Source organism: Arachis stenosperma, chromosome 6 (assembly GCF_014773155.1).
Source record: "Arachis stenosperma cultivar V10309 chromosome 6, arast.V10309.gnm1.PFL2, whole genome shotgun sequence".
In the NCBI taxonomy this organism is placed as follows: Eukaryota; Viridiplantae; Streptophyta; class Magnoliopsida; order Fabales; family Fabaceae; genus Arachis; species Arachis stenosperma.
Window position 1 is genome coordinate 83404923 of NC_080382.1, and position 17061 is coordinate 83421983.

Genomic DNA, 17061 nt, shown 5'->3' on the forward strand with positions numbered 1-17061 from the left:
GGAAGATCCTCATCAGTTCTTGGCTGAATTCTTGCAAATCTGTGACACTGTTATGACCAATGGAGTTGATCCCGAGGTCTACAGACTTATGCTTTTCCCTTTTGCTGTAAGAAACAGAGCTAGTACATGGTTGAACTCACAACCTAGAGACAGCCTGAACTCTTGGAAAAAGCTGGTCAATGCCTTCTTGGCTAAATTTTTTCCACCTCAAAAGATGAGTAAGCTTAGAGTGGAAGTTCAAACCTTCAAACAGAAGGAAGGTGAATCCCTCTATGAAGCTTGGGAAAGATACAAGCAATTGATCAGAAGGTGTCCTTTTGACATGCTATCAGAATGGAGCATTATAGGTATCTTCTATGATGGTCTATCTGAGTTATCCAAGATGTCATTGGAAAATTCTGCAGGTGGATCTATTCATCTGAAGAAAATGCCTGCAAAAGCTCAAGAACTCATTGAAATGGTTGCAAATAACCAGTTCATGTACACTTCTGAAAGAAATCCTGTGAACAATGAGACAACTCAGAAGAAAAGAGTTCTTGAGATTGATACTTGAATGCCATATTGGCTCAGAAAAAATTATTGACTCAACAAGTCAATATGATTTCTCAGAATCTGATTGGATTGCAAGCTGCATCCAGCAATAATAAAGAAGCATCTTCTGAAGAAGAAGCTTATGATCCTGAGAACCCTGCAATGGAAGAGGTGAACTACATAGGAGAACCCTATGGAAACACCTATAATCCTTCATAGAGAAATCACCCGAATCTCTCATGGAAGGACCAACAGAAGCCTCAACAAGGCTTCAACAATAATAATGGTGGAAGAAATAAGTTTAGCAATACCAAGCCTTTTCCATCACTTCTCAGCAACAAATAGAGATTTCTGAGCAGAGCTGTTCTGGCTTAGTGGTGCATGAAATTGTGATCTCTACTTTTCACAACTCAAACAATCCCCGGTAATGGCTCCAAAAACTTGGTGCTCAATACCATGGTCTAAACATAATTTCACAACTTCGCACAACTAACCAACAAGTGCACTGGGTCATCCATGTAATAAACCTTACGCGAGTAAGGGTCGATCCCACGGAGATTGTTGGTATGAAGCAAGCTATGGTCACCTTTTAAATCTCAGTCAGGCAGATTCAAATGGTTATGGATGATTTATGAATATAACATAAAGTATAGATAGAGATACTTATGCAATTCATTGGTGAGAATTTCAGATAAGCGTTTGGAGATGCTTTGTCCCTTCCATCTCTCTGCTTTCCTATTGTCTTTATCCAATCCTTCTTACTCCTTTCCATGGCAAGCTGTATGTTGGGCATCACCGTTGTCAGTGGCTACAGTCCCGTCCTCTCAGTGAAAATGTTCAACGCGCTCTGTCACAGCACGGCTAATCATCTGTCGGTTCTCAATCAGGTTGGAATAGAATCCAGTGATTCTTTTGCGTCTGTCACTAACGCCCAGCCTTCAGGAGTTTGAAGCTCGTCACAGTCATTCAATCCTTGAATCCTACTCAGAATACCATAGACAAGGTTTAGACCTTCCGAATTCTCTTGAATGCCGCCATCAATTCTAGCTTATACCACGAAGATTCTGATTAAGGAATCCAAGAGATAAACATTCAAACTCATAGTAAAGTTCAGAAAAGTCCATAAAAGTGAATTTTAACTAAAAACTAATAAAAATATAATAAAAACTAACTAAAACATACTAAAAACATACTAAAAACAATGCCAAAAAGCGTATAAATTATCCGCTCATCACAACACCAAACTTAAATTGTTGCTTGTCCCCAAGCAACTGAAAATCAAATAAGATAATGAGAAGAGAATATGCAATGAATTCCAAAAACATCTATGAAGATCAGTATTAATTAGATGAGCGGGGCTTTTAGCTTTTTGCCTCTGAACAGTTTTGGCATCTCACTTTATCCTTTGAAATTCAGAATGATTGACCTCTATAGGAACTCAGAATCCAGATAGTGTTATTGATTCTCCTAGTTAAGTATGATGATTCTTGAACACAGCTACTTTATGAGTCTTGGCCGTGGCCCAAAGCACTCTGTCTTCCAATATTACCACCGGATACATACATGCCACAGACACATAATTGGGTGAACCTTTTCAGATTGTGACTCAGCTTTGCTAGAGTCCCCAATTAGAGGTGTCCAGGGTTCTTAAGCACACTCTTTTTGCCTTGGATCACGACTTTTTTTTTCCTTTTTTTTCGTTTTTTTTTGTATTCACTGCTTTCTTTTGCTTTAAGAATCATTTTTATGATTTTTCAGATCCTCAGTAACATGTCTCCTTTTTCATCATTCTTTCAAGAGCCAACATTCATGAACAACAAATTCAAAAGACATATGCACTGTTCAAGCATAGATTCAGAAATCAAAAGTATTGCCACCACATCAAAATAATTAATCTATTATAAAATTCAAAATTCATGCAATTCTTCTCTTTTTCAATTAAGAACATTTTTCATTTAAGAAAGGTGATGGATTCATAGGACATTCATAACTTTAAGGCATAGACACTAAGACACTAATGATCATGTAATAAGACACAAATATAGATAAACATAAGCATAAAATTCGAAAAACAGGAAAATAAAGAACAAGGAAATTAAAGAACGGGTCCACCTTAGTGATGGCGGCTTGTTCTTCCTCTTGAAGATCTTATGGAGTGCTTGAGCTCCTCAATGTCTCTTCCTTGCCTTTGTTGCTCCTCTCTCATGATTCTTTGATCTTCTCTAATTTCATGGAGGAGAATGGAATGTTCTTGGTGCTCCACCCTTAGTTGTCCCATGTTGGAACTCAATTCTCCTAGGGAGGTGTTGATTTGCTCCCAATAGTTTTGTGGAGGAAAGTGCATCCCTTGAGGTATCTCAGGGATTTCATGATGAGTGGGATCTCTTGTTTTCTCCATCCTTTTCTTAGTGATGGGCTTGTCCTCATCAATGAGGATGTCTCCCTCTATGTCAATTCCAACTGAATAACAGAGATGACAAATGAGATGAGGAAAGGCTAACCTTGCCAAGGTAGAGGACTTGTGCGGCACCTTATAAAGTTCTTGGGCTATAACCTCATGAACTTCTACTTCCTCTCTAATCATGATGCTATGAATCATGATGGCCCGGTCTATAGTAACTTCGGACTGGTTGCTAGTGGGAATGATTGAGCGTTGAATAAACTGTAACCATCCCCTAGCCACGGGCTTGAGGTCATGCCTTCTCAGTTGAACCGGCTTCCCTCTTGAATCTCTCTTCCATTGAGCACCCTCTTCACAAATGTCTATGAGGACTTGGTCCAACCTTTGATCAAAGTTGACCCTTCTAGTGTAAGGGTGTTCATTTCCTTACATCATGGGCAAGTTGAATGCCAACCTTACATTTTCCGGACTAAAATCTAAGCATTTCCCCCGAACCATTGTAAGCCAATTCTTTGGGTTCGGGTTCACACTTTGATCATGGTTCTTAGTGATCCATGCATTGGAATAGAACTCTTGAACCATTAAGATTCCGACTTGTTGAATGGGGTCGGTAAGAACTTCCCAACCTCTTCTTCGGATCTCATGTCAGATCTCCGGATATTCACTCTTTTTGAGTTTGAAAGGGACCTCGGGGATCACCTTCTTCATGGCCACAACTTCATAGAAGTGGTCTTGATGCACCCTTGAGATGAATCTCTCCATCTCCCATGACTCGGAGGTGGAAGCTTTTGCCTTCCCTTTCCTCTTTCTATAGGTTTCTCCAGCCTTAGGTGCCATAAATGGTTATGAAAAAAAAAGCAATGCTTTTACCACACCAAACTTAGAAGGTTTGCTCATCCTCGAGCAAAAGAAGAAAGAAGAGAGTAGAAGAAGAAGAAATAGAGGAGATGAAGGTGGCTTTGTGGTTCGGCCAAGGAGGAGAAGTAGTGTTTAGGTTATGTGAAAATGAAGAAGTGAAGATGGGTTTATATACGAATGGAGATGGGGTGTATGGTTTGGCCATTATGGGTGGGTTTGGGAGGGAAGGTGGTTTGAATTTGAATGGTGAGGTAGGTGGGGTTTTATGAAGGATTGATGTGAGTGGTGAAGAGAATGGTAGGATTTGATAGGTGAGGGATTTTTTTGGGGAAAAGGTGTTGAGGTGATTGGTGAATGGGTGAAGAAGAGAGAGAGTGGTGGGGTAGGTGGGGATCCTGTGGGGTCCACAGATCCTGAGGTGTCAAGGAAAATTCATCCCTGCACCAAGTGGCGAGCAAAAATGCTCTTTCTGCCAATTCTGGCGTTAAACGCCGGGCTGGTGCCCATTTCTGGCGTTTAACACCAGCTTCTTGCCCCTTCCTGGTGTTTAACGCCAGTCTGGTGCCCCTTTCTGGCGTTAAATGCCCAGAATGGTGCCAAACTGGGCGTTAAACGCCCATTTGCTGCCCTTACTGGCGTTTAAACGCCATCAAGGTTTTCCTCCAGGGTGTGCTATTTTTCTTTCTGTTTTTCATTCTGTTTTTACTTTTTCAATTGATTTTGTGACTTTCCATGATCATCAACCTACAGAAAACATAAAATAACAAAGGAAAATATATAAATATAACATTGGGTTGCCTCCCAACAAGCGCTTCTTTAATGTCAGTATCTTGACAGTGGGCTCTCATGAAACCTCACAGATACTCAGAGCAATTTTGGAACCTCCTAACACCAAACTTAGAGTTTGAATGTGGGGGTTCAACACCAAACTTAGAAGTTGGTTGGGGCCTCCCAACACCAAACTTAGAGTTTGACTGTGGGGGCTCTGTTTGACTCTGTTTTGAGAGAAGCTCTTCATGCTTCCTCTCCATGGTAACAGAGGGATATCCTTAAGCCTTAAACATAAAGGATTCTTCATTCACTTGAATGATCAATTCTCCTCTGTCAACATCAATCACAGCCTTTGCTGTGGCTAGGAAGGGTTTACCAAGGATGATGGATTCATCCATGCACTTCCCAGTCTCTAGGACTATGAAATCAGCAGGGATGTAATGGTCTTCAACTTTCACCAAAACATCCTCTACAAGTCCATAAGCTTGTTTTCTTGAATTGTCTGCCATCTCTAGTGAGATTCTTGCAGCTTGCACCTCAAAGATCCCTAGCTTCTCTATTACAGAGAGAGGCATAAGGTTTATGCTTGACCCCAGGTCACACAGAGCCTTCTTAAAGGTCATGGTGCCTATGGTACAAGGTATTGAGAACTTCCCAGGGTCCTGTCTCTTTTGAGGTAATTTCTGCCTAGACAAGTCATCCAGTTCTTTGGTGAGCAAAGGGGGTTCATCCTCCCAAGTCTCATTACCAAATAACTTGTCATTTAGCTTCATGATTGCTTTAAGGTATTTAGCAACTTGCTCTTCAATGACATCTTCATCCTCTTCAGAGGAAGAATATTCATCCGAGCTCATGAATGACAGAAGTAAATTCAATGGAATCTCTATGGTCTCATTATGAGCCTCAGATTCCCATGGTTCCTCATTAGGGAACTGATTGGAGGCCAGTGGACGTCCATTGAGGTATTCCTCAGTGGCGATCACTGCCTCTTCCTCCTCTCCAAGTTCGGCCATGTGGGTCATGTTAATGGCCTTGCATTCTCCTTTTGGATTCTCTTCTGTATTGCTTGGAAGAGTACTAGGAGGGAGTTCAGTAATTTTCTTGCTCAGCTGTCCCACTTGTGCCTCCAAATTCCTAATGGAGGACCTTATTTCAGTCATGAAACTTTGAGTGGTTTTGATTAGATCAGAGACCATGGTTGCTAAGTCAGAGTGGCTCTGCTTAGAATTCTCTGTCTGTTGCTGAGAAGATGATGGAAAAGGCTTGCCATTGCTAAACCTGTTTCTTCCACCATTATTGTTGTTCAAACCTTGTTGAGGTCTCTGTTGATCCTTCCATGAGAGATTTGGATGATTTCTCGATGAAGGATTATAGGTGTTTCCATAGGGTTCTCCCATGTAATTCACCTCTTCCATTGAAGGATTCTCAGGATCATAAGCTGCTTCTTCAGATGAAGCATCCTTAGTACTGCCTGGTGCAGCTTGCATTCTAGACAGACTTTGAGAGATCATATTGACTTGCTGAGTCAATATTTTATTCTGAGCCAATATGGCATTCAGAGTATCAATTTCAAGAACTCCTTTCTTCTGATTTGTCCCATTGTTCACAGGATTCCTTTCAGAAGTGTACATGAATTGGTTATTTGCAACCATTTCAATGAGTTCTTGAGCTTCTGCAGGCGCCTTCTTCAGATGAAGAGATCTTCCAGCAGAACTATCCAATGACATCTTGGACAGTTCAGACAGACCATCATAGAAGATACCTATGATGCTCCATTCAGGAAGCATATCAGAAGGACACTTTCTGATTAATTGTTTGTATCTTTTCCAAGCTTCATAGAGGGATTCACCTTCCTTCTGTCTAAATGTTTAGACTTCCACTCTAAGCTTACTCAATTTTTGAGGTGGAAAGAACTTTGCCAAGAAGGCATTGACTAGCTTTTCCCAAGAGTTCAAGCTTTCTTTAGGTTGTGAGTCCAACCATATCCTAGCTCTGTCTCTTACAGCAAAAGGGAATAGCATAAGTCTGTAGACTTCAGGGTCAACCCCATTAGTCTTGACAGTGTCACAGATTTGCAAGAATTCAGCTAAAAACTGATGAGGATCTTCCAATGGAAGTCCATGGAACTTGCAATTCTGTTGCATTAGAGAAACTAATTGAGGCTTAAGCTCAAAGTTGTTTGCTCCAATGGCAGGGATAGAGATGCTTCTCCCATAGAAGTCGGGAGTAGGTGCAGTAAAGTCACCTAGCACCTTCCTTGCATTATTGGCATTGTTGTTGTTTTTGGCTGCCATGTCTTCTTCTTTGAAGATTTCTGTTAGGTCCTCTATAGAGAGTTGTGTCTTAGCTTCTCTTAGCTTTCGCTTCAAGATCCTTTCAGGTTCAGGGTCAGCCTCAACAAGAATGCTTTTGTCTTTGCTCCTGCTCATATGAAAGAGAAGAGAACAAGAAAATATGGAATCCTTTATGTCAAAATATAGATATTCCTTGAGGTGTCAGAGAAAAAGAAAAATAGAAGGAAGAGGTAGAAGAATTTGAACTTATCAAGAAAGATGGAGTTTGAATTATGCATTAAGGAGGAGTGTTAGTCCATAAATAGAAGGATGTGAGAAGAGGGGAAGAAATTTTCGAGAATTAAAGTGAATTAATTAAAAGAAATTTTGAAAAATAGTAATTGATTTTTGAAAACTCAGATTGGGAAAGAAGTTAAGTAATTTTTGAAAAAGATTTTGAAATTAGAAATAAAAAAGATATGATTGAAAACTATTTTGAAAAAGATGTGATTAAGAGATATGATTGAAAAGATATAGTTTTAAAAAGATATGATTGAGAAGATATGATTTGAAAAACAGTTTAAAAAGATTTGATTTTGAAAATTAATGACTTGGCTAACAAGAAAGATATGATTCAGACATTAAACCTTTCTCAATAGAAAAGGTAACATAATTGAAATGTTGAATCAAATCATTAATTGTTAGCAAGTATTTTTGAAAATGGAAAGAAATTCATTTTGAAAATATATGATTGAAAAGATATGTTTTGAAAAAGATTTGATTTTGAAAAAATTTGAAAACTTGAAAAAAATTTGAGTTAAAAATAAAATCTTCCCTCTTGTGTCATCCTAGCATTAAACGCCCAGAATGGTATCCATTCTGACGTTTAACGCCCAAAACACTACCCTTTTGGGCGTTAAACACCCAGCCAGGTGCCCTGGCTGGTGTTTAAACGCCAGTTTTCCTTCCTCACTGGGCGTTTTGAACGCCTAGCTTTTTCTGTGTAATTTTCCTCTGCTGTATGTTCTGAATCTTTAATTCTCTGTATTATTGACTTGAAATGACACAAATTAAAAGATTTTTTGGATTTTTAACAATGAGGAATAATCAAATGAAACTAAGATGAAATAAACAATGCATGCAAGACACCAAACTTAGAAGTTTGTATACTACTGACACTAACAAAATGAGAATGCATATGAGACACAACAAAACACTCAAGACAAGAGAATTTAAAGATCAGAGCAAGGAAATCATCAAGAACAACTTGAAGATCAATGAAGACACATGCAAGGAGAAAAGAAACATGCAATTGACACCAAACTTAAAATGAGACACTAGACTCAACAAGAAACATAAAATATTTTTGGTTTTTATGATTTTGTAATTTTTTTGGATTTTTTCAAAAATTGAAAGAAAATAAGGATATCAAAATTTTTAATGAGAATTCCAGGAATCATGCAATGTTAGTCTAAAGCTTTAGTCTAAAGGAATTAGACATGGCAAGCCAAGCTTCAGCAGGACATTACATTCAAGAGCTAAATTGATGAGAATCAATCAGCTTTGGTGATGATAAGAACATCACCTTGAAATACTAGAATTCATTCTTAAGAACTCTGAAGAAAAATACCTAATCTAAGCAACAAGATGAGCCGTCAGTTGTCCAAACTCAAACAATCCCCGGCAACGGCGCCAAAAACTTGGTGCACGAAATTGTGATCTCTACTTTTCACAACTCAAACAATCCCCGGTAATGGCTCCAAAAACTTGGTGCTCAATACCATGGTCTAAACATAATTTCACAACTTTGTACAACTAACCAGCACGTGCACTGGGTCGTCCAAGTAATAAACCTTACGCGAGTAAGGGTCGATCCCACGGAGATTGTTGGTATGAAGCAAGCTATGGTCACCTTGTAAATCTTAGTCAGCCAGATTCAAATGGTTATGGATGATTTATGAATAAAACATAAAGTAAAGATAGAGATACTTATGTAATTCATTGGTGAGAATTTCAGATAAGCGTATGGAGATGCTTTGTCCCTTCCGTCTCTCTGCTTTCCTACTGTCTTTATCCAATCCTTCTTACTTCTTTCCATGGCAAGCTGTATGTTGGGCATCACCGTTGTCAGTGGCTACAGTCCCATCTTCTCAGTGAAAATGTTCAACGCGCTCTGTCACAGCACGGCTAATCATCTGTCGGTTCTCAATCAGGTTGGAATAGAATCCAGTGATTCTTTTGCGTCTGTCACTAACGCCCAGCCTTCAGGAGTTTGAAGCTCGTCACAGTCATTCAATCCTTGAATCCTACTCAGAATACCACAGATAAGGTTTAGACCTTCCGGATTCTCTTGAATGCCGCCATCAATTCTAGCTTATACCACGAAGATTCCGATTAAGGAATCCAAGAGATAAACCTTCAAGCCTTGTTTGCTTGTAGAACGGGAGTGGTTATCAGGCTCGCGTTCATAAGTGAGAATGATGATGAGCGTCACATAATCATCACATTCATCATGTTCTTGGGTGCGAATGAATATCTTAGAACAAGAATAAGCTGAATTGAATAGAAGAACAATAGTAATTGCATTAATACTCGAGGTACAGCAGAGCTCCACACCTTAATCTATGGTGTGTAGAAACTCCACCGTTGAAAATAGATAAGAACAAGGTCTAGGCATGGCCGTGAGGCCAGCCCCATGATCTAAGATAGCCTAAGACTACTCAAAGGTAGCTACCCAGATGAGAATACAATAGTAAAATGTCCTATTTGTAGAGAACTAGTAGATTAGGGTTTACAAAGATGAGTAAATGACATAAAAATCCACTTCCGGGCCCACTTGGTGTGTGCTTGGGCTGAGCATTGAAGCCTCTATGTGTAGAGACTTTTCTTGGAGTTAAACGCCAGCTTTTGTGCCAATTTGGGCGTTTAACTCCCATTCTTGTGCCAGTTCCGGCGTTTAACGCCGGGCAGTTTTGAGCTGATTTGGAACGCCGGTTTGGGCTATCAAATCTCGTGAAAAGTATGGACTATTATACATTGCCGGAAAGCCCAGGATGTCTACTTTTCAACGCAGTTGAGAGCGCGCTAATTGGGCTTCTGAAGCTCTAGAAAATCTACTTCGAGTGCAGGGAGTTCAGAATCCAACAGCATCTGCAGTCCTTTTCAGCCTCTGAATCAGATTTTTGCTCAGATCCCTCAATTTCAGCCAGAAAATACCTGAAATCACAGAAAAACACAAAAACTCATACTAAAGTCCAGAAAAGTGAATTTTAACTAAAAACTAATAAAAATATAATAAAAACTAACTAAAACATACTAAAAACATACTAAAAACAATGCCAAAAAGTGTATAAATTATCCACTCATCACATTGCAACCATAGTCTCTGATCTATCTAAAACCACACTAATTTTCATAAATGAAACAAGGTCCTCCATTAGAAATTGGGAGGCACAAGTGTGTCAGCTGAGTAAAAAGGTTACTGAAACTCCTCCTAGCACTCTGCCAAGCAATACAGAAGAAAATCCCAAGAGAGAGTGCAAGGCCATAACCATGACCAATATGGCCAAACCTGGAGAGAGTGAGTAGCACGTGATTCCCAATGAGAAAAACCTCATGGGACGTCCTCTGGATAAAAAGGAGTTCCCCTTTGAGGAACCAAAGAAATCTCAGGCTCATACAGAGACCATAGAGATTCTATTGAACCTCCTTCTGCCATTCATGAGCTCTGATGAGTATTCTTCCTCTGAAGAGGATAAAAATATTAATGAAGAGCAAGTTGCTAAGTACCTTGGAGCAATCATGAAGCTGAATGCCAAGTTATTTGGTAATGAGACTTGGGTGGATGAACCCCCTGGTGCACGAAATTGTAATCTCAATGGTGCCAACAACTTGGTACGCACAATTTTAATATCACTCTTCTTCACAACTTCACACAACTAACCAGCAAGTGCACTGGGTCGTCCAAGTAATAAACCTTACGTGAGTAAGGGTCGATCCCATGGCGATTGTTGGTATGAAGCAAGCTATGGTCATCTTGTAAATCTCAGTCAGGTGGATTCTAATGGTTATAATGGTTTTTGAGTATAAAGATAAATAAAGCATAAAATAAAGATAGAGATACTTATGTAATTCATTAGTGGGAATTTCAGATAAGCGCATGAAGATAGTGTGTTCCTTTTGAATCTCTGCTTTCCTACTGCTTTCATCCAATCATTCTTACTCCTTTCTATGGCAAGATGTATGTTTGGGTTTCACCGGCGTCAATGGCTACCTCCCGTCCTCTCAGTGAAAATGGTCCAAATGCGGTGTCACCGCACGGCTAATCATCTGTCGGTTCTCGATCATGTTAGAATAGAATCCAGTGATCCTTTTGCTTTTGTCACTACGCCCAACACTCGCGAGTTTGAAGCTCGTCACAGTCATCCCTTTCCAGATCCTACTCAGAATACCACAGACAAGGTTTAGACTTTCCGGATCTCAAGAATGGCCGCCAATAATTCTAGCTTATACCACGAAGATTCCGATCTTTCGGAATGGAGGCTAAGAGATACACGCTCGATCTAAGGTAGAATGGAAGTGGTTGTCAGTCACGCATTCATAGGTGAGAATGATGATGAGTGTCACAGATCATCACATTCATCATGTTGAAGTGCAGCGAATATCTTAGAACAAGAATAAGCATGAATTGAATAGAAGAACAATAGTACTTTGCATTAATACTCGAGGAACAGTAGAGCTCCACACCTTAATTTATGGTCTATAGAAACTCCAGGCATGGCCGAATGGCCAGCCTCCCCAAATGGCATATGAATTCGAAAATAGGGAAAAGGAACAATGGTCTAAGAGAGACTCCCAATACAATAGTAAAAAGTTCTATTTATATTAGACTAGCTACTAGGGTTTACAGAAATAAGTCTAAGTGCAAAAATCTACTTTCGGGGCCCACTTTGGTGTGTGCTTGGGCTAAGCATTAGCTTTACACGTGCAGAGGCTCCTCTTGGGGTTAAACGCCAAGTTGTAACGTGTTTTTTGGCATTTAACTCTGGTTTGTGATGTGTTTCTAGCGTTTTACTCTAGAATGCAGCATAGTACTAGCATTGAACGCCAGTTTGCATCGTCTAAACTCGAATAAAGCATAGACTATTATATATTTCTGGAAAGCCCTGGATGTCTACTTTTCAATGCAGTTAAGAGCACGCTATTTTAAGTTCTGTAGCTCCAGAAATTCTATTTTGAGTGCAGGGAGGTCAGAATCCAACAGCATCTGTAGTCCTTTTTCAGCCTCCTATCAGATTTTTGCTCAGGTCCCTCAATTTCAGCCAGAAAATACTTGAAATCACAGAAAAACACACAAACTCATAGTAAAGTCTAGAAATGTGAATTTTGCATAAAAACTAATAAAAACATCCCTGAAAGTAGCTAGATCCTACTAAAAACTACCTAAAAATAATGCTAAAAAGCGTATAAATTATCCATTCATCACAACACCAAACTTAAATTGTTGCTTGTCCCCAAGCAACTGAAAATCAAATAGGATAAAGAGAAGAGAATATACTATAAATCCCAAAACATCAACAAATATTAGTTCTAATTAGATGAGCAGGACTTGTAACTTTTTGCTTCTGAACAGTTTTGGCATCTCCCTTCATCCTTTAGAAGTTTAGAATGATTGGCATCCATAGGAACTCAGAGTTCAGATAGTGTTATTGATTCTCCTAGTTAAGTATGTTGATTCTTAAACATAGCTACTTTTATGAGTCTTGGTCGTGGCCCTAAGCACTTTGTTTTCCAGTATTACCACCAGATACATAAATGCCACAGACACATGACTGGGTGAACCTTTTCAGATTGTGACTCAGCTTTGCTAAAGTCCCCAGTTAGAGGTGTCCAAAGCTCTTAAGCACACTTTTTTTGCTTTGGATCACGACTTTAACCACTCAGTCTCAAGCTTTTCACTTGGACCTTCATGACACAAGCACATGGTTAGGGACAGCTTGATTTAGCCGCTTAGGCCTAGATTTTATTTCCTTGGGCCCTCCAATCCATTGATGCTCAAAGCCTTGGATCTTTTTTACCCTTGCCTTTTGGTTTTAAGGGCTATTGGCTTTTTCTGCTTGCCTTTTTTTTGCCATTTTCTTTCTTTTTTTTCGCAAGCTTCTTCTTTTTCACTGCTTTTTCTTGCTTCAAGAATCAATTTCATGATTTTTCAGATTATCAATAACATTTCTCTTTGTTCATCATTCTTTTAAGAGCCAACAATTTTAACATTCATAAACAAGAAGATAAAAAATATGCACTGTTTAAGCATTCATTCAGAAAACAAAAGGTATTGTCACCACATCAATATAATTAAACTAATTTCAAGGATGAATTTGAAACTCATGTACTTCTTGTTCTTTTGTATTAAAAACATTTTTTTATTTAAGAAAGGTGAAGGATTCATGGAATTATTCATAGCCTTAAGACATAGTTACTAAATACTAATGATCATGTAATAAAGACACAAAACATAGACAAACATATAGCATAAAACTAAAAAACAGAGAGAAAAGAACAAGGAAGTTAAGAAATGAGTCCACCTTAGTGAGGGTGGCTCCTTCATCTTGAAGGACCAATGGTGTCTTTGAGCTCCTCTATGTCTCTTCCTTGCCTTTGTTGCTCCTCACTCATAGCTCTTTAATCTTCTCTAATCTCATTGAGAATGATGGAGTACTCTTGGTATTCCACCCTTAATTGGTTCATGTTATGACTCAATCCTTCTAGAGAAGTGTTGAGTTGTTCCCAATAGTTATTTGGAGGAAAATGCATCCCTTGAGGCATCTCAGGGATTTCTTGATGATGAGCTTTCTTATGCGTCTCTTAAGATCCATGAATGGGCTCTCTTGTTTGCTCCATCCTCTTCTTAGTGACGGGCTTATCCTCTTCAATGGGGATGTCTCCTTCTATGACAACTCCAACTAAGTTGCATAGATGGCAAATGAGATGAGTAAAAGCTAGCCTTGCCAAGGTGGAGGGCTTTTCGGCTACTTTATAGAGTTCTAGAGAGATGACTTCATGAACTTCTACTTCCTCTCCAATCATGATGCTATGGATCATGATGGCCCGATCCACAGTTACTTTGGATCGGTTGCTAGTGGGGATGATAGAGCGTTGGATGAACTCCAACCATCCTCTAGCCACAGGCTTAAGGTCCAGTCTTCTCAATTGAACCGGCTTGCCTTTTGAGTCTTTTTTCCATTAAGCTCCTTCCACACATATATCTATGAGGACTTGGTCTAACCTTTCATCAAGTTGACCCTTCTTGTGTAGGGGCGTGCGTCTTCTTGCATCATAGGCAAGTTGAACGCCAACCTTACATTCTCCAGACTGAAATTTAAGCATTTTCCCCGAACCATTGTAAGCCAATTCCTTGGGTTTGGGTTCATGCTTTGATTATGGTTCCTAGTGATCCATGCGTTTGCATAGAACTCTTGAACCATTAAGATTCTGACTTGTTGAATGGGATTGGAGAGAACTTCCCATCCTCTTCTTCTAATCTATTGTCGGATCTCCGGATATTCGCCCTTTTTGAGCTTAAAAGGGACCTCAGAGATCACCTTTTTCTTGGCCACAACTTCATAGAAGTGGTCTTGATGGGCTTTTGAGATGAATCTCTCCATCTCCCATGACTCAAAGGTGGAAGCAATTGCTTTCCCTTTCCTCTTTCTTGAGGTTTCTCTGGCCTTAGGTGCCTTCAATGGTTATGGAAAAATAAAAAAGCTATGCTTTTACCACACCAAACTTAGAATGTTGCTCGCCCTCGAGCAAAAGAAGAAAGAATAGAAGAAGAAGAAGAAGATTTGGAGGAGAGGGAGAGAGGTGTGGGTTTCGGCCAAGGGGGAGAAGAGAGGGTAGTGTTGTGTGAGAATGAAGAAGGATGGATGGGTTTATATAGTGGAGGGAGAGGGGTTTAGGTTCGGTTATTTAAGGTGGGTTTGGTGGGAAAGAGATTTTAAATTTGAAGGTAGGTGGGGTTTATGGGGAAGAGTGGATGGATGTGATTGGTGAAGGGGTAATGGGGAAGAGAGATTGAGGTGATTGGTGAAGGGTATAGTGTTATTGGATTGTGTGAGGAAGAGAGAAGTGGGGTAGGCGGGAATCCTGTGGGGTCTACAGATGCTGAGGTGATCCTATGGGATCCACAGATCTTGAGGTGTCAAGGATTTCTCATCCCTGCACCTTTTAGGCGTATAAAACGCCCTCTGTATGCAATCCTGGTGTTTAACGCCAGATTGATGCTTGTTTCTGGCGTTAAGCGCCCAGATGTAGCTTGTTTCTAGCATTTAACACCAGCCTGATGCTTATTTCTGGCGTTAAACGCCAGACAGATGCTTGTTTCTAGCGTTTAAACGCCAGACAGCTCTTCCTCCAGGGTGTGCTTTTTCTTCTGTTATTTTTTATTCTGTTTTTAATTTTTGCAATTGTTTTGTGACTCCACATGATCATAAACCTAATAAAACATAAAAGAACAATAGAAATATAGATAAATAAAAATTGGGTTGCCTCCCAATAAGCGCTTCTTTAATGTCAATAGCTTGACAGTGAGCTCTCATGGAGCTTTACAGATGTTCAGAGCATTGTTGGGACCTCCCAACACCAAACTTAGAGTTTGATTGTGGGGGCTTTGTTTGACTCTGTATTGCGAGAAGCTTTTCATGCTTCCTCTCCATGGTTGCAGAAGAACATCCTTGAGCTTTAAACACAAGGTAGTCCCCATTCAATTAAAGGACTAGCTCTCCTCTATCAACATCAATCACAGCTCCTGCTGTGGCTAGGAAGGGTCTTCCAAGGATGATACATTCATCCTCATCCTTCCCAATGTCTAGGATTATGAAATCAGTAGGGATGTAAAGGCCTTTAACCTTCACTAACATGTCCTCTACCAATCCATAAGCTTGTTTTATTGACTTGTCTGCCATCTCTAATGAGATTCTTGCAGCTTGTACCTCAAAGATCCCCAGTTTCTCCATTACACAGAGTGGCATAAGATTTATACCTGACCCCAGGTCACACAGAGCCTTCTCAAAGGTCATGGTGCCTATGGTACAGGGTATTAAGAATTTACTAGGATCTTGTTTCTTTTGAGGTAAAGTTTTGCTGAACCCATGTATTTAGTTTACTAATGAGCAAGGGAGGTTCATCTTCCTAAGTCTCATTACCAAACAACTTGGCATTCAGCTTCATGATGGCTCCTAGATATTGAGCAACTTGCTCTTCAGTTACATCTTCATCCTCTTCAGAGGAAGAATAGTTCTCAGAGCTCATGAATGGCAGAAGAAAGTTTAATGGAATCTCTATGGTTTCTATATGAGCCTCAGATTCCTTTAGGTCTTCAATAGGGAACTTCTTTCTGTCTGGAGGACGTCCCATGAGGTCTTCCTCATTGGAATTCACGTCTTCCCTTTCCTCTTTGGATTCGGCCATTTTGATTATATCAATGGCCTTGCACTCTCTTTTTGGATTCTCTTCTGTATTGCTTGGGATAGTACTAGGAGGAGTTTCAATGACTCTTTTACTCAGCTGGCCCACTAATGTCTCCAAATTTCTAATGAAAGACCTTATTTCACTCATAAAACTTAAAGTTGCCTTAGATAGATCAGAGACTATGTTTGCTAAGCTAGAGGGGCTCTGCTCAGAATTCTCTATCTGTTGCTGAGAAGATGACGGAAAAGGCTTGCTATTGCTAAACCTGTTTCTTCCACCATTATTAAAGCCTTGTTGGGGCTTTTGTTGATCCTTCCATGAGAAATTTGGATGATTTCTCCATGAGGGATTATAGGTGTTTCCATAGGCTTCACCCATGTAATTCACCTCTGCCATTGCAGGGTTCTCAGGATTATAAGCTTCTTCTTCAGAAGATGCTTCTTTAGTACTGTTGGATGCATTTTGTAATCCATTCAGACTCTGAGAAATCATGTTGACTTGCTGAGTCAACATTTTGTTCTGAGCCAATATGGCATTCAGAGTATCAATTTCAAGAACTCCCCTTTTCTGAGGGGTCCCATTACTCACAAGATTCCTCTTAGAGGTGTACATGAATTGGTTATTTGCAACCATGTCAATGAGTTCTTGAGCTTCTGTAGGCGTTTTCTTTAGGTGAATGGATCCACCTGCAGAATGGTCCAGTGACATCTTAGAGAACTCAGATAGACCATCATAGAATATATCCAAAATGGTCCACTCTGA

General features: G+C 39.8%; 2 non-coding genes across 2 annotated transcripts; one reads left to right on the forward strand and one right to left on the reverse strand.

Annotated features, from left to right (window-relative positions):
• Positions 1 to 220: 220 nt before the first annotated feature.
• Positions 221 to 324, reverse strand: LOC130937685 (small nucleolar RNA R71). The gene has a single exon (XR_009068891.1). It is a non-coding gene; the product is annotated as a small nucleolar RNA R71 (small nucleolar RNA).
• A 6018-nt stretch (positions 325 to 6342) lies between these two features.
• On the forward strand, positions 6343 to 6450 carry LOC130937097 (small nucleolar RNA R71). The gene has a single exon (XR_009068331.1). It is a non-coding gene; the product is annotated as a small nucleolar RNA R71 (small nucleolar RNA).
• The last annotated feature ends 10611 nt before the right edge of the window (positions 6451 to 17061 follow it).